The sequence below is a fragment of the Chlorocebus sabaeus genome, chromosome 20 (assembly GCF_047675955.1).
Source record: "Chlorocebus sabaeus isolate Y175 chromosome 20, mChlSab1.0.hap1, whole genome shotgun sequence".
NCBI classification, from domain to species: Eukaryota; Metazoa; Chordata; class Mammalia; order Primates; family Cercopithecidae; genus Chlorocebus; species Chlorocebus sabaeus.
In genome coordinates, this window is record NC_132923.1 from 14,453,599 (window position 1) to 14,468,465 (window position 14,867).

The 14,867-nt window shown below is 41.8% G+C and overlaps 1 protein-coding gene across 5 annotated transcripts in view; it reads right to left on the minus strand.

Annotated features, from left to right (window-relative positions):
- The window catches only part of PDE4DIP (phosphodiesterase 4D interacting protein), a 30,749-nt gene extending 19,334 nt beyond the window's left edge, over positions 1 to 11,415 (minus strand). The window contains exons 1-3 of one of the 5 annotated variants that reach the window (XR_012089962.1): positions 10,915 to 11,405; positions 2,706 to 2,765; positions 693 to 795 (exon numbers count right to left, since the gene is read on the minus strand). The gene's annotated coding sequence lies outside the window, so the exon portion shown is untranslated. Of the gene's footprint in view, positions 1 to 692; positions 796 to 2,705; positions 2,766 to 10,914 lie in introns of all 5 variants that reach the window. The other 4 variants (XR_012089961.1, XM_073008430.1, XR_012089963.1 and 1 more) reach the window with 4 other exon arrangements.
- Between the last annotated feature and the right edge of the window lie 3,452 nt (positions 11,416 to 14,867).

Genomic DNA, 14,867 nt, shown 5'->3' on the forward strand with positions numbered 1-14,867 from the left:
TACAACAAAGTCTGCATAGCATAGTTGATGAACCCTACATATAAATGCTGGCCTAAAAAAACACTCAAGCTTGCAGATTAAGAAGCAATAAATATTTTGGATAGACTGTCTAATAAACTAACAGGTCTATTATTTGGAGGGGAGTAAAAAGTTACTTTAAAAAAGTGTTTTAAGAAACACTTTAAATTCAACCAAACTTGACCAATACTGTAAAATCAATCAAAGTAACTAAGTTAAGTAAGAACTGGAGCTCAGTCTTCAGAGAGACTGTTAAGTATCTCTGAGGAATTCTAACCTTTTCAGGTAGAGATTTTCAATCAGCAGAACAATATGAAGGGGTGTTACTGGGATTCAGTCAGCGAGCAGTCCTGGAAAAATAAAGCTTCTAGGAGTGAAGCCTAGTTTGAGGCTTCACAGCCTCACTCCAATGAGTTCTTCAGAGTTAATGGTCAGATCTTTTTTTTCCTGGTTTCTCATAATCTTTGTCAAACCAGCTATTAGGTGGCTGTGACCCATATCTGCTGTGATCATTGTAGCTACTGAGACCAAATTATTAACACAGTGTTTTTGTTTGTTTTTGATTTTTTGTTTGTTTGTTTGTTTGTTTCAGTTATGGGATCCAAGTAGATTTTCCACTGTAAAGAATGTAGCACAGAACTCTTCAAGAGGAGTTATTCAGTACTCTTACTCACCTGCTATTCAATACTCCTAAGATTTCAAAGATGATGAGCTCAAACATGGTGCAAGAAAATGCAAATGTCAGAGAAGATCACCTGTACAACATACCGATGTTACCTGTTAAAAGCCAAATAGAGACTAGAAGTTATTTCCATATTTAAAAACTGAACTGATAACCTCCTTCTGGTTACAAGTCAGAAAACTTATTCTGAGGAAATTCTCAAGTCACTGGAAGTAGGGCCACAACAGCAACTTGCCTGGAGCTAAAGAAAAAGACTAAAGTAGGTGGCACTTCTGAATCTTGAGTCACTATTACCAGCATCCTCTTGTGGATGAAGAATTTTGAGGACAAGAAGATGAAATGACAGGGTCATAGGTAGCACTTAGAATTTCTGATGTACACTGACAAAAAACTGACACATTCGTATATAATGGTTAATGTTTAAAGGGGTTCTTCAACACTCTGCAGATTCTGGATCAGTTCTGCAACCTCCCCTAGGAAGTCTTAAAGTATTGGGCAGAAGAAAATCTCCAGAATTCCAGGCTCTTTCAGACAATAAACTCCCTGGGAAAATTTAATGGAGAACATCCTAGAAATGACCCAAATGTCGACTATAACCCCTGATCTTACTACTAATTGTAGGGACCAGCCCCACAGGGTCGGTGGGTATTTCACCCCGTGTGCGGAGATGAGAGACTGTAAAAATAAAGATGCAAGACAAAGAGATAAAAGACAGCTGGGCCCGAGGGACCACTACACCAAAACCTGAAGACTGGTAGTAGCCCTGAATGCCAGGCTGCGCTGATATTTATTGGATACAAGACAAAGGGGCAGGGTAAGGAGTGTGAGCCATCTCCAATGATAGGTAAGGTCATGTGGGTCATGTGTCCACTGGACGGAGGACTCTTCCCTGCCTGGCAGCTGAGGCAGAGAGAAAGACAGGTGAGAGAGAGAGATCTTAGGCCATTATTTCTGCATATCAAAGACTTTTAATACTTTCACTAATTTGCTACTGCTATCTAGAAGGCAGAGCCAGGTGTACAGGATGGAACGTGAAGGCGGACTGGGAGCGTGGCCACTGAAGCACAGCATCACAGGGAGATGATTAGGCCTCCGGATAACTGCGGGTGGGGCTGACTGATGTCAGGCCCTCCACAAGAGGTGGAGGAGTACAGTCTTCTCTAAACTACCCAGGGAAAGGGAGACTCCCCTTCCCGGTCTGCTAAGTAGTGGGTGTTTTTCCCTGACACTGACGCTATCGCTAGACCATGGTCTGCTTGGCAACGGGCATCCTCGGGTCACTTCTCATTATGTCCCCCCCAGCCCCTGTCTCTGTATGGCCTGGTTTTTCCTAGGTTATGATTGTAGAGTGAGGATTATTATAATATTGGAATAAAGAGTAATTGCTACAAACTAATGATTAGTGATATTCATATATAATCATATCTATGATCTATATCTAGTATAACTATTCTTATTTTACATATTTTATTATACTGGAACAGCTCGTGCCCTCGGTCCTTGCCTAGGCACCTGGGTGGCTTGCTGCCCACAACTAATTAGGAGAACTAATTAGGAAATGTCCAATCTAGGGTGGTGATCTTCTGAATCAAAAGCTTGAGATAAAAACAACACCAGCCTTGGGATTTTGGTTTTAATTTAAAACATAAGACTGGCAATTCAGGGTCAGATAGACAAACGAAAGGGAATATTTGTGAGACATTATGAATTAAATTCTCTCCTACAGAATAACTATTTGCTATTGGTACATATCCTGATATGACTAAGGCATGACATTCCTTGCTCCTAACTTCTGGGCTATATTTGATTTGCCTTTCCCCCCCCTTTTAAATCAATTAAGCCTAATTATAGTCTCCAATCTAATAGTTATATAGTACTTATTTGGTAAAAGCTTCCCATCTTGGAAATGAACATAATGTTTCTTTAATGGAGGCATTTTTCTTGTCCCATTTTAAAACAATCTAAATTCATATAGTATAAGTATGACAAAGTGATTTCTTCTCACCTCATAGTCCTTAAACAATTGGCGCATGAAGAAAAGCCACCCAAATCCAAAAAACAGCATCTGGAGGAGAAGGAAAATAGAATGTCAATCTATATTTTCTTTTGAGAAACATGTTATAGAAACTCTTTCATGATAAAAGGTCTGCTAACTAGATGGTTAACTTATTTCAGGGATTAAAGATAAGATCCACTCTTATAAGACCTACTTATTAAAGCTCATGACACTGGAAATAAATGTTTAAATGCTCTTGGATTTTTGAAGCTATCCATGTTACAGAGTGTGCTGTAAGTAAGACAAAAATGGAAGTATATATTTTCCCATAATCTTATGATAATCATTATGTGACCCACAGGAGTTCGCAAATAGAAAAGGAGTCAGTGGCCAGGCGCCGTGGCTCACATTTGTAATCCCAGCAATTTGGGAGGACAAGGTGGGCAGATCACCTGAGGCCAGGAGTTCGAGACCCGTCTGGCCAACATGGCGAAGACCCGTCTCTACTGAAAATACAAAAATTAGCTGGGTGTGGACACCTGTAATCCCAGCTACTCCCAGAGGCTGAGGCATGAGAATCATTTGAATTTTGGGAGGCGGAGGTTGCAGAGAGCCAGTATCGCGCCACTGTATTCCAGCCTGGGTGATAAGAGTGAGACTCGGTCTCAGAAAAAAGAAAAGGAGTCAGAGTGAGACTTGCTTCTTACGGATGATCCCTGATTGTAAGTATTTAAAAAAAAATACCAGCCTGGCCAACATGGTGAAAACCCATCTCTATAAAAAACATGCACACATAAAAATGAGCTGGGGGTGGTGGGCTGTGCCTGTAGTCCCAGCCACCTGGGAGGCTGAGGTGGGAAGATCACCTGAGCCTAGGAAGTTAAGGCTGCAGTGAGCCATGACTGCACCACTGTGCTCCAGCCTGGGCAACACAGTGAGACCCTGTCTCAAAAAATAAATAAAAATAAATTAATTTTAAAAATAAAAACTTCACGGGAAAGGAGTTGAGACCAAAAGTAGACGAGCAGTAGAAAGCCTAATGTATTTTATATCTGTTTCCTTCAGAGAGTTTTCTTAGCTTCTCCACCATCCTGCCTAATCTACTAAAGTGGTTTTCATCTCAGTGTAAAGCCGAGAGATTGCAGGATCCCTCTTTTGTCAGTTTTGTTTCAAACTGGCAGAGACCGTAGCCACATGACAGCTGACAAAGCTGGTCTGTAGTAAATAGAACTTTCTATACATAGACATGCACTGACACGACTAATCTTTTCTTCTTAAACTGGCTAGGACCTTTATGAAGAAAATGATTTTATGTCTTCCTAGGGACTACTTTACTGAGCAAGTGTAAACTCAGTAGTTTAGCACAGACTACTTTAGCTTCTTATCATGCCCCTGCTGCCTAGCAAACTCATGTGTTCAGCCCCCTGGAACTTCCTTTGGTTCTTTAGACCCATATTCTTTCACATTGAGACCTCTCTAGATGTCTTCTGACAGGAACTTCTCTCCAGCCCTCTCCCAGTTACGCTATTTACTCCCTCTGGAAGGCCCTCGCTGCCCTCCCAAACACAGATAAATTGCTCTTTTTATATACTCCTATTCTACATTGTACTTCCCTCACCAAAGTGCTTACCATACGGTTTTGTAATGCCTGATTTAAATATTTTTTTGACATTAGATTATAAGCTCTATGAGGACAAAAACCATGTTTGTCGTGTAATCTTTGTATCCTTGGCATCCAGCACAAAGCCTGGTACGTAGCAGGCTCTCCATAAGTGCTTGCTGAATGGCTAAGTGGTCTACATAAAAGATGGTTTATTCTTCAGCATTCAATCTTAAATTTTCTGTAATAACTCCTATGTGCTATGCTAGGTGCTGGGGATACAAAGATGAGTAGGATGGTTACTACCCTCTACAAGCTCACAATATAGTGAAGACACTACATAAATAACTATAACATAATATGGATGTGCAATGATAGAAATACATACATGATATTGTAAAACAATATGAAAGAGGGAGACCAAACCAATCTGTAGGGGCTTAGGACAGATTTTTCTGGAGAAGATAATGCCTGAGCTGAAGGAAGTTTTAATTTGGGGTTAAAACCTGATATTGTGTGCAAATTTTGGGATTATGTGTATTTTTCTAGAATGGTTTCAAGGTATTCATCACACACTCAAAGGTTTCCACCACCCCTAACATATTAAAAACCACCCTCTCAAAGGATGAATAAGAATCAAGTAGGGAGGCTGGACACGGTGGCTCATGCCTGTAATCCCAGCACTTTGGGAGGCCAAGGCGGGTGGATCGCTTCAGCCCAGGAGTTTGAGAACAGACTGGGCAACATGGTGAAACCCCATCTCTACAAAAAAATACAAAAATTAGCTAGGTGTGGTGGTGCGTGCCTGTAGTTCCAGCTTATGGGGAGGCTGAGGTGGAAGGGCCACTTGAGTCTGGCAAGTGGAGGCTACAGTGAGCCGTGAGCACATCACTGCATTCCAGCCTGGGTGACAGAGCGAAACCCTGTCTCAAAACAAAACAAATGAACAACAACAACAAAAAGAATCAGGTAGGGTAAAAACAGGTGGTAGGGGTAGGAGGACAGGGCTTTCCAGATAGCAAAGGGCAGGAAAAAAGGCACAGAGTGAAAAGCATGGTATATGCCAGGAACCACACATGGTTTGGTGCCGCTAGAAGATGAAATTCAAAGAAGGAAGAGGTTAAAAATGAGGCTAGACAGGAGGAGTGGATATCCAATCACTGACAGCTTTGAAGGCCACCCTAAGGAGCTTAGATTATAGTCTGTAGGTGATGAGGGTTATTTAAGCAGGGAAATGGTATGGTCTGATTTGTTGTATATTATAGAGAGCAGTATGGTGGCTGTGTGGAGGACACATTTGAAGGAAATAACATTGTAGGAAGAGAAACATCATAGAAATGTATTATGGGAGTTCAGATGAAAGATGATAAAGCCCTGAATTAAGACATTTGGTGACAGAAGAGGAGACGACAGATTTAAGAACTATTTAGAAGGTAAAATCAGCAGGGAGAAGTCAAGGATGACTTGTTTGGAATACAGGATGAATAGTGAAGCTACCCAATTTATATAAAGAATATTGGAGAAAGAAGAGGTTTAGGAAAGGGGGCAGAGGATGGGGAAAATGATGAGCTCATTTTTGAACACACTAAGGGCCTGAGGGACAGTCAGCAAGATGGGTCAAGATATCCAGCAAGCATCTGAACAAAAGACAGATTGCGAAGACACATCTAAGATATACCTATGAGTTGAAACTACCAAAGTACATGAGATCACCCGGGAACAGTATCTAGAGTAAGGAGAGCAATGCGCCAAGAAGAAAATACTAGAGGATAAGGAACACAGTTTGAATGGTGAGGTAGAGGCAGAAACTAGAGTGTAGCAGATCAGAATGAATGGGAGCTAAACCAGTGGGGATAGTAAATGCAAATTACTCTAGGAAGAGCCAGGAATGAGAAAAAGAGAAAACATTAGATAATAGGCTAGAGAAGAATGTGGAAAAAGGGAAAGTTTATTGGCCGAGGGGAAAGAAAGCAGTCAAGTAAGGAGAAAAAGATGAGAAGGATGATGGAATGCTAGATGATGAACTGATACTATTAATTTATTATTATTATTAGGTAACTTTTATTGAGCATTTACTATATTCCAGGCTCTCTAAGTAGTACTTAGCATTATAATCTTATAAAAATCATTAAAAACCTACTAAGGTAGGTTTTATTGTCCTATTTTCACAGAGAAAGATGAGGTTTAGAGAAGTTAATCAATTTATAGTAAGTGTCAGAATCAAGAATGAACTCAAGCTTGTTTGACTCCAAAATCTGTGCTTTTTAAAAAAATATTTTTCAGCTCTTATTGAGTCAGTCTGTCTAGAAAACCTGTGCTTTTAACCACTTCAAAAGAAGCTACTCTAAGATCAAAGGTAAGTAAAATGGCCTTAAACCGGAGTAGGGGAACCCCGTTTTCTGAAATGGAAGGAAAGGAGGTGAGAATGGTTGTGAACACAGATAACCTTTTAGATTAAAATGCAGAAAGTATTCATAGTAGGAGAACATACCTTTTGGCTTCACTTTTGTTGAGTAAGTACGAGGCAAGGTCATCTGCTAGGAGTAAGACAGGTGAGTACAGAAAAGGCAGCTTTGAGGAGAGTGACAAAGATTCAGAGAAACTTTGAGAGGAATGAAACAAGTAGCTGATTAAGGTCAAGAAAAGGAATAATTCAGTGAGTTGAGGGTTAAACTCATGGCGTTGGCAAACTACACAGCTGTATGATTTTCTACAGTAGCCTTCAGGCCTCTGTATTAGTGGTAGACAAACTATAACAATGATCCAAGTATGGACTTATACATATATGAAGGTAAACGGACAAGAGGTTGTAAGAAAGTAAGTTGGATCCAAGCATCTAGATCAAGTAGAAAAGGAAAGAGTCAAGCAGATTAGGAGAAAATGTCCAGGATATCTTTGGCTATTATAAATGGTTACCCGTGGAGACAAATGTAAATTCAGAGTTTAGAGACCATATTCATATGACTTATGAAGCCACAACTGAAAACAGAGAAGTTGGGTAGTTAGGACTGAGAATGGTATGTATAGTGGAAATGGATGATTAAAAAAAAAAAAAATCACCAAGATTGCTGTGAAATGGAACTTTAGACAACGAAGAGAAAACAAGCAAAACTTTTAAGTTTATATGGTGGGGAGGGGAATGGAAGAAAAGCGAAACAGATATATACCTTTAATATTTCATTGTGGCCTCCTTTCACATTGACAAAGAAAGCTTAAACAGACTTTCAGAACAAAATTATGTCTTTTGCAGCAACATAGAGGCAGCTAGAGGCCATCATCCTAAGCAAATTAACACAAGAACAGAAAACCAAATACCACATGTTCTCACTTCTAAGTGGGAGCTAAATATTGGGTACTCACCAATATAAAGATGGCAAAAAATGAAACTGGAGACTACTTGGGGGTAGGGGAGGGGAGAAAGGGGAAGGATTGATACAACTAATTATTGAGTACTATGCTCGGTACCTGGGTGACCGAATCATTTGTACCCCAAACCTCAGCTTCCACAATATACCCAGCACAAGTACCAAATCTACAATAAAATAAAAGTTGAAAAAAAAAAAAAAAGACTTTTAAACTACAGACATACACAAAAGTAGCTGGAGAGTTCATTACATCCAAGATAAACACAAATTCTGGCAAGATTATAGAGGATCCAAAAAGAATGCAGAAGCAAAATGCAATTTCAAATAGCTTTGCAAATAAAATGGAAGGCACATAGCTTCTTATTAAAAACGAAACTTAATACTTTCAGAATTGTAAAGAGTAAAGTCTTGATATTAGGACTTAAGAGTGTACTCTGGAACTGATAAGTCTTAATGACTGTATAGAGGGCTCAAAACATGAGTTAGATAACAGTTGCTTTTATAAAAGTGACTTCTGGGTTGAAAATTAGCTACTGTTAAAAAGAAAAAAGAGGCCATCATCAGGATAGTTATTAAAGAATTAACTATAAAAGATAGTTTATTCTTGGATCATTTATTCACCTTTTTAATTATTTAACAAATATTTATTAGTGCCTAATATGTGCCAGGTCCAAGGGATAGAATGGCAAACGAGAGCATGAATGCTACTCTCAAAGAGTTTATAATCTATGGAGGAGATAAACGAGTAATTACAAAACAATGTGGTAGCGTTGTTATAGGGGAAGTAGGTGAAGGGTACTATGGCAGTATGTATAGGGACATCTAGTCCAATCTAGGGGAAGCTTCTTGGATGTTCAAGTTAAGATCTGAAGGCTGAAAGAAGGGGAGGCATATGACAAAAAGGCCCAGAAAGAGAAAACACACTGTGTGGAAATCTGGAGGCACCACAGCATGGCCAGGTTAGGGAACTAAAAGAAGTTCAGGAAGTCTAAAGAATAAAATGGTGAAAGCCACAGCTGAAGAAAGAAGAGCCAGGGTCCCATCAATAATGGACCTGAAAAGCCACGTAAAGGAGCGTGAACTTCATCCTGTGGTGCGGTGAGCAAGATTCAATATATGATCTCTAATTTCAGATTTCATTTCAAATAAACCTTTCAGTTAATACAACACAGAAAAAATGAGTGGGGAGGGGCTCAGGGGGCAATGGTGGTGTTTCCAAGGTAACCGCACCTCTCTAGAGAAGTGCTTTTTATTAAATACATATTCACTACAACTCTACTACGTGCCTGCAACTGATCTAGATGCTGGTGAATACAGGAGAGAACAAGACAGACAGTGTCTTGGACTTCATAGACAGACAACAAACACATGAACACACAAATGAACTATAGTAATAAATGCCAAGAAGAAAATAAAACATGGAAATGAGGAAGAAGGCAGCCAAAATGGAAAGCTACTTTGGCTGCGGGCAGGGTGTCAGGTAAAACCTTCCTAAAGTGACATTTTTACTAATGCCGAAATGATGATAAAGTAGCCACATAAATATTTGAACACAGAATATTCCACGCAAAGGAATCTTTGGGTCTTTCTTCCACATTTGTAAAGAGCAGGTTTAACAATTAATTACTGCATGTGGATGCATGTGTGAAGTAAAAGTCTATGATTACAAGGCATACAAAATTAGAAAGCCACTTCCTTGGTTCAACGTATCAATTATATCCACGCTAAAAATCTTAGAGGCTGCAATGCAAAGCCAATTTTCTACTGACATTCTTATCTTTATTCTAAGTGAAAAAAAAAAAAAGGCTAATTAAATATTGTTATTTTTCTTAAATTGGTACTAGGGGTAAAAACAACCCTGAGTTGTCACCAAGGGCACTGGGTAGTCTTAGAAAGGTTTTAAGCAGAAGAGTTACATGCCCAGGTTTTTTTACATTAATACATTTGAATACTATGAAGCCAATAAAAACAATAATTATGAAAACTATAGCAAAGGTGGTATATTCAAAACATGAAAAAAAAAAAAGATTGCATTAGAGTGGTAGGATCATGGATGGCTTTTCCTTCTTTCGTAATTTCTTAAATATTGTAAAAGTTTTTGAAGAGAAAAGGCCAATGCTCCGCTCTACGGAGACGAGTATTAAGATGAAGCAATACAAAAACTGAATCAAAGAACAAAAATTTAGTTCACTTTAAGCCCCAAAAGGTAACTGTTTCGTTATTTGCCATTTGAGAGAAAGAACAAGTAAAAATAACCACACACACACAAAAAATCTTTAAATTATTGGAAAGATGAGGGGAAAAAGATCAATAAGTAGTCTGAGTTTCACAAATATTAACAGTTGGCCAACAATTATTTATTGAATGCCTGCACTTGGAAGTGGGGATACAGCTATGAACAAGGCAGGATCTCAAAAAACAAAATCATAAACACATACATAAATGATGCCAGTGCTATGATAAATGCTAGGAAGAAACAATAATTAACAGCGGATTACACGGTAAAAGCAAGAGGCTCACTAGACGAAGCTTCTATTGAGCAGAGACGGTGTCTCATATGTTTGTACGCTCAGGGCTTTATATAATGGTCGATAAATGTTTGTTGACTGTACAAACAAATGAAGGTGACCAATGGAGAAACGAGGGTCAGAAAAACATCTGAAAAGTGTGGGTAAGTAAGCAGAGGATAAAGGATGAGGTGTTAGTGCAAAAACGAAATCTTAACTTTTAAGCATAGGTGTAACCTTATATTGATACTTTGAAGCAGCAAATTTCTCCACAGCCGGATGCAGGATTTGACATCTAACAGCAAAGCCTGCACTGACGTGTCCTCAGTATCCAGCCCTGATTGGCGCGCCGCACACCCCGCGTCCGGAACCACACAGGCTTCCCCAGCCCAGGGTCAGCGGCGCAGCCCGGAAGCTCCGAGGAGCTCTGAGGACCGCCGCCTTAGCTGGCGGCGCCAGCTCTAAGCGTGGAGGCCGGCGGACCCCTTCCAAAAGTGGACCGAAATTCCAGGGACGGATGCCGGGTGGGACCGCGGACGGCCGCAGGCCAGCCTCCTGACAGCCGGGGCTGAGGGAACCGGAGGCAGCAAACGCACACCCTCTTCGCGCTCTGCGTCCCGGAGTAACTGGCGCAGGCCGCTTGAGAAAGACGCGAGACCCCGGACCAGCCCGCACCGCGGAGGACCCGAGAGGGCGATTTGGGAAAGGGAGGCGGACGGGTGTCGGGGCGGGAGGCGGTGACTCACCTGGGAGGTAATCGTGATGCTGGAGTCGATCAGGAAACTCATGGCGAAGGGTAAGGAGGGCTCCTGCCTCCACTTCCCACTCCCCGAGGCCACGGCACGCTGGGGCCACCGGACTCTACAGGCTGCCTTCTCCCAGGTGCCGCAGCCGGGACGGCGGCTCTCCAGGCTGAAGCCGTCAAGCTGCGCCCGAGCCAGCCAATCAGCGGCTACATCCAGAGCCCCGCCTCGGGCTCGGCGTGGGTGGGGCGGACGCTAGGCTCCAGCTGCCTAGGCCCCAGGGGCGGGGCTTATTAGGGACGATACTAAAAAGCCGATGCAATGCTAGGTAGCCTTAACGTTTCTGAGGCTGAAGGAGGTAGGACCTGAGAGCTAAGTGGTAATTCTGTTTTGTAATGATCATAGCTAATAAGATAATGATAATTATAGTAAGTCAGGCATTGTGTCCTAAATGTTATAACTTACTTGACTCGGCAAATATGACTGCACAAAGTGAAGGAAGACTGGAAAGTCAGATGAGACATTAACAAATATAACTAACCAAATACATTTCTGTGACAACAACGAAAAGCACACCGTCTGTAGCCATTTAGTGATAATATTGTACTGCATATTAGGCCACAGGTGGAGTACTGCACTCCGTGTACCACACTTTTAAGAGATTTTACAGGCCGGACACGGTGGCTCACGCCTGTAATCCCAGCACTTGGGGAGGCCGAGGCGGTCGGATCACCTGAGGTCGGAAGTTCCAGACCAGCCTGACCAGCTGAAAATACAAAATTAGCCGGGCGTGGTAGTGCATGCCTGTAATCCCAGCTACTAGGGAGGCTGAGGCAGGAGAATCGCTTGAACCTGGGAGGGTAGGTTGCGGTGAGCTGAGATCGCGCCATTGCACTCCAGCCTGGACAACAAGAGCAAAACTCCGTCTCAAAAAAAAAAAAAAAAAAAAAGAGAGATTATACAAAGACATATTGGAGCTCACTCAAATGTGAACCACCAGATAAGCGCTGGTGGAAGGAGGCAAAGAAAGATGACTCAGAACATGACATCTGTCTTCATGTGAAAGAATGGGTAGAACTGATGTGGCGCTGACAGTTATCTGTAGGGCAAATGATTGGAAGTTAAATGAAGACAGATTTTAATTCAAAACAAGGATCAGTTCTTTAAGAGTCTGAAGAAGGGTTGTTTTAGGAAGTAGCTCCCTCTGCCCCCTTCCCACCTGTTACCATGGATCAAATATACACTGAATCACTACCTCATTCATTCAACACTCATTTCATGAAGGCTTAGTGCATTGCTGTGGGGCTTACTCTGCCGCCGCCCTGGGGCCTAGCTAGTCTTTGTAGTCCATATAGTCTCATAGTCCTGCAAACTGGAAATCACCCTGTGTAGGAGTGGCTGCAGTCAAGACCCAGGAAGACAATCCTGAGGACACCTGACATCAGCATCTGAGTTCAGACTACTACAGTTTGAATAAGTGACTTGCAGATTCATTACACACAAGGGACTGTGTCTTCCTTTCATTGGATTGAATTCTGTCATACCAAGCAGTCAAAACTACCTCTTAGATGTCCAATCCCCGATCCAGAATTTCAAGGAGCTGTGGAGGCAGCTCTATTATGGGAGTGTCATAACCACAGAACTTTGTGTCCTGGCTATATCTATTAGGGAAGCAGGTAGATTCCCACATAGAAGCACCTAACCGACATTCAAGACTGTGTATAGTGTAGAGTGCTGAGAGAGACGATCAAGGCAAGCAGTTTACCTTGGTGGCTTACTGGGTTGCACAGTGGGGATCAGAGTCTCAGTAACCAGGAATAGCAAAGAAAGGTGTGCAATGCCTGCTGACCTAAGGCCTATGCAAAGCTTTGGGTGACACCATTCAGAATTCTCTCTACTCTACCACTTGTGTCCAGGTAAAGGACAGGCCTAGGTGATTCAAGGGACTGCTTTACCCTCTGATTTTGATTGAGGAATGTCTTTAGAAACCTTCACACTGCATTTAGTATCCAATTGACTCTCCTCTCAAAGCAAGTCTCTACTGCTGATGGTGGACTCTGACACTAAAATGGCTTGTCCTCCCATCTCTACCACTGGTAATATTCTCCCGATCCACTCTAGCTGCTGCCATCCTCTTAGAATAGTGAGATCTTTTGGTTCTGCCTCCATGGACAGTCAAACCATCTGGGCTCCGAGTCCCCAGTTTGTGCTATTTTTCCAAGGGAGCTTTTCAAAATATGTCATGTTCATAACTAGTAGCCATTGTTTGCCACTCATCCAGAGACTGACAGCCAGTCCCATAGATGTGCTATAAAGAGTCGATTGACAAGATGATCAGTCTGTGTCCTTTAGACGAGTGTTTGTTCACACCACTTTACCGTCCTTTTTCATAGCAACTGCAGTGTTCATACTTACTGTACTCTCACACTTTCCAGCACCATCCACATACTGACAGCTAACTATTTCACCCCCTTCCTCCAAATTAATGCAAAGGACTGGGCCCAGGAGTTGACACTAACACCAGATCCCTGGGAAACACCCTAGTACCTCTTCTCCAGGTACATACATAGCACCTGCCCATGCCAGTGGCTGGATGATCTCTGTTAGGGATTTTCTTTTGAAACTTTTTACTTACTGTGATATAGTTGTAGATTCACATGCAGTTGTAAGTCTGGGATCTTTTGAGACATATGATATCACCAATTCTGTGACATCCTACTCCAGTTTTCTCCCTTCATGGAGAGATATCCTATCTTGTAGTTTTGCCCACTGTGCCAGGTTCACTGAGTCTCAGAACTTCCCTGTGTGACCCACTAAGTCACCAGTGTAAGCTGGACAGGAATCCCCGAGTATTCAGAGGAAAAGTGTTTATTTCCCAATGGTCCCATGGACAGTATCTATACTTGATAACTAGAAATGTATAGGTGCAGTTTTCTCCACGTGTGGTTCTCTAACGACTTGGGGAGCTTATCTAAAATGTAGATTCATCAGCCCTAATGTAGACCAGTGGACTTGGGATTTCTGAAAGTGACTCCCAGGAGGAATCTGGGAGTCATAATAAATAAAAATTATATACATTTATCATGCACAAAATGATGTCCTGAAGTGTGTATACATTGTGGAATGGCTAAATCAAGGTAATTAGCATATGTATTACTTCAGATACTTATTTTTTGTGGTGAGAATACTTAAAATCTACTCTCTTAGAGATTTTCAAAAATGCAATACGTTGCTATTAACTGTAGTCACCATATTGTACAATAGATCTCTTGAACTTACTCCTCTCATCTAACTGAAATTTTGTATCCTTTGACCAACATCTCCCCAACCCCACCCGACCTAGCCCCCCCACCCCCAGCCCCTGGTAATCACCACTCTACTCTCTGCTTTTGTGTGTTCAATTTTTTTTTTTTTAGAAGGAATCTGCATTTTTAACAGCTTCCCAGGAGATTCTTTGTATACTGACTGGGGACTGGTTGTGAGACTCTGCTCCCCACTTAAAAACTTCCCTAGAGTGAGTGAGCGCCTTCACACTAGGAAAATGCCAGCTCCGATTTGCCTAGAGAAAGGAGACCAAGGGTCAGTGCTAGCTTTGCTCTTTGCTTTTTTCCACTCCCGCCCCCCTTTCTCTAGATACGCTCACTGCATAGCCTCAGGAAGCCTAAGAATCTTTTCCAACCACTGTGCTTTGGCTCAAGAATTCCCCTTCGTCTTCCTTGAGTCTACTTTGAACCCTTCCCCAGTTGGTTCTCGCTTTTCCAGACCTTCTTGGAGGTGCGTTCTAGTCCTTTCCTCTTATACAATCTCATTTTGGATATATCGACCTTGGTGCTGACCTGGTATGCACCGCCCTGTCCAGGGCCTTGATTGGTTCATATGAGAGTTAACTCTGTATCAAGTGCTTGGTTGTTCTTGAGGCCGTGTTCCTGAGGAATAAAGAGGATTAAATATTGTGT